General features: G+C 41.1%; 1 pseudogene; it reads left to right on the forward strand.

Moving 5' to 3' along the window:
• Positions 1 to 311: 311 nt before the first annotated feature.
• Positions 312 to 448, forward strand: LOC113037967 (uncharacterized; annotated as a pseudogene).
• The last annotated feature ends 2,880 nt before the right edge of the window (positions 449 to 3,328 follow it).

Consider the following 3,328-nt stretch of genomic DNA (forward strand, 5'->3'; position numbering starts at 1 on the left):
AAGTGAAAGTAACATGAAATACAGCCAAGTATAGTGACCAATACTCAGAATTTGTGCTCTGCATTTAACCCATCCTAAGTACAAATATACAGCAGTGAACACACACACACACAGTGAAAACACACATCCGAAACGGTGGGCAGCCATTTATGTTGTGGTTCCCGAGGAGTTGTTGGGGGTTCGGTGCCTTGCTCAAGGGCACGTCAGTTGTGGTATTGAAGGTGGTATTGAAGGTGGAGAGAGCGCTGTACGTTCACTCCCCACACCTACAATTCCTTCCAGCCAATTGGGCCACAACCTCCCCACAAGTAATCCTCAATAGGCAGGAAGGACACCATGATCAAGAAGGCAGTTCACCTAGGACGAGGCTCGTCCATTGCACTCCGGCTGTGCTGATCCCTGCGAATTCCCCAAATGTGGGAACCTCGACTGCATAATTTATTTTTACAATGTAGAGAAAGTAGTGAGAGCAATCAGAGGAGTTACTAAACCTGACCAGAAGGACTAAACCAGTCCTTCCTCCAATTCTGCTAAATGCTAAAGTAAAACGTGACACGTTTTTCTATTACTTAAAGTTATAGGATCATTTTGAACTGCACTTGTAATGGGCCAGCTAGGAGGAGTTGTGCAAGTTAACCTCACTCCCCTGCCCTCAAGAGGCACATTAGCGATTGGACTTAGCACTCCCACTTTCCACGCAAATTGACACTGGATTAAATCCTGCTCTGAGTAAATAGGACCAGTCACGTTGGTGCAATATTTAGGGGCATGAGTATAACTGAGTTTAGATAGGAGCAGTTGTGTACATAAACCTCACTCCCTTGCCCCTGAAAGGCACATTAGCGACTGGAGTTTGGCACCCTAGTTAGTGTGCCCACCTCCCAAGCCAATCGATGCTGGTTTGAATACTGCCCGAAGTGAGTAGGACAGGTTTCGTTGGTGCCATGACCTGGATGGGAGTGAGGTTTAGTGGGGTGAGTATAACAGAGTCCAACTAGGAGGAGCTATGCAGGTAAACCTTACTGCCTTGTCCTCAAAAGGGCATATTATCGACTGGAGTTTGGCACCCTAGTTAGTGTGCCCACCTCCCAAGCCAATTGACGCTGGTTTGAATCCTGCCCAGAGTAAGTAGGACCAGTTATGTTGGTGCCATGACCTGGATGGGAGTGAGGTTTAGTGGGGTGAGTATAACAGAGCCCAACTAGGAGAAGCTATGCAGGTAAAACTCACTTCCTTGTCAGCGAAAAGGCACATTAGCGATTGGAGTTTGTCACCCTAGTTAGTGTGCCCTCCTCACATGCCTATTGATGCAGGTTTGAATCCCACTGAGAGCAAGTTGGACCAGTTACACTGGTGCCATGACCCTGATGGGAGTGAGACTTAGGAAGGTGAGTATAATTAAGCCGAGCTAGGAGGAGCTGTGCAGGTAAACCTCACTCCCCTGTGTAAGTTTTGAGGGTGTGGTCTTGCTAGAGGATGTGGTCTTGTTAATTTGCCCCCCTCGCATGAATCACTGAGCTGTGCAAGTAAAACCCATTACATTTGCAAGGAAAACAAAACTGATGCAAACATTTAAACTTAAAAAAGAACACAGTACAGACAATCTTACAATGTTACAAATTGCAAATAATAGGCAGCATCTGATGCTGTGACCAGTGTTCAGTGAAGTGCAGACCAGTAAAAGCTGTCAGTGTTTTTACTGAAGGACATAGAAAAAGTCATAGCGCCATGGTGTCAAAGTCATCATCAGTCACTCTAAAGCAGGTTAGCACTTTTTCTTCATAGTCAGTGTAGCTGTGTATTCCTATACTCTCAAAAACCTCTGTAAACTCCTTTATGCGCAGGCCATGGCATCAATTTAATTTCTGAATTCAAGGTACCCTCCATCCTTCATGGGCCATATTTACTCCGATTTATCTGGACCAATTTCACATAGATGTATTGAAAAGCACAATATACAGCTTTCTCATTCTTTTATGTTAAAAGATCAGAGCACCAAAGACCCCAATCAGTATTGCTTCAGGATTCTGCAGTGTTATCTCACAAATCTATGCTACACATCTTTAATTGTGCTTAGACAAGTTTTATGGAATAAGTGTTAGGGATAAGAGGCAGACCCCCCATCCCCCCCAACGCACACACACACACACACACCCACAAACGCTTTTCTGGATTTAAAACGAATACTTTTTAGAGAGTAAACTACCTACAACAAACTTTAGCCCAACTGCAAGTGTACTGGGACTGTGCTTTTGGGATTGTATTTTGTAACACCACTGTACTTCAAAAACCTGTTTGTTAGTATTCAAATTTCAATGTGAGTGTACTTGCTCTACATGTCACTGAATCATCCACAGGCGTATTATGAAACCAATATAGGCTACTGCATGTGTATTGATATTTCCTTCTGTCTTTGTTATTTGGCCTCAGGTGGCTGACTGCTAACCTGATATTCTCTGGTCAAATATAAATAAATAAATTAGTGATCAGATTGACTTCTGAGCTTTCCAGCAGGCAAAATCATGGTCTCTCCTCACACCATGCTGTCTGGTGCTGTGTTTGTTTGATCACTTCTATCCTCATCTCATATTTTCTAAAGAGTGTTGTTGGACATATGACGGTGTCTTGCAAACAACAAGAGACTGATATTTTATAGCTCAGGAGACTTAAACACAGGTCCAAAACTTGCTATTAAAATTAATGCGAATGTTAGCAGCTAGCTTTCTTTACATTGTTCAATGGTGTTTTGTTAAAGAATCTCATTAATTAATTTTAGTTTGTTTCTAATTTAGTTTGTAATTGTTTCTTAAGATATATTCACTTCAATTTTGAATACACACATTTCATTCTATACACATTTTTGTTCAAGAAAACAGATCTTTTTAAAAACTATTTCAAGTATATATGTTTACTATGGGTCTATATTTAAATAATTGCCCAGAAGCCCTGCAGTAGCTTCATATAACACAAGGGGTTTGGTGACTTGTGTTTTCTTTGTTCGGTTACATAATATTGAACATTCTTATATATGTATACTCTCAATTAATATGCATAAGATTTTGTTTACGATTGAAAAAGAAACAAGGGCTTCTTTGTAATCTGAAACAAAATGATCATGCACAGAATTAGCATGAATTTTAAAGGTACAGTCCAGTGATTGTTATGCCATCTGCAGCTTGTGTGAAGGCTGGGGAGATATATGAATATGTATAGTTCTGCTTCTCTGGATGGGTTTGATTGCTTTGATGATCAGATGTCTAAGAATTATGAATTATGAATCTCTTCCCAAAATGTAATTTGTGAACAAAACAATTGAACCGCTTCCCCT

Source organism: Carassius auratus, chromosome 20 (assembly GCF_003368295.1).
Source record: "Carassius auratus strain Wakin chromosome 20, ASM336829v1, whole genome shotgun sequence".
In the NCBI taxonomy this organism is placed as follows: domain Eukaryota; kingdom Metazoa; phylum Chordata; class Actinopteri; order Cypriniformes; family Cyprinidae; genus Carassius; species Carassius auratus.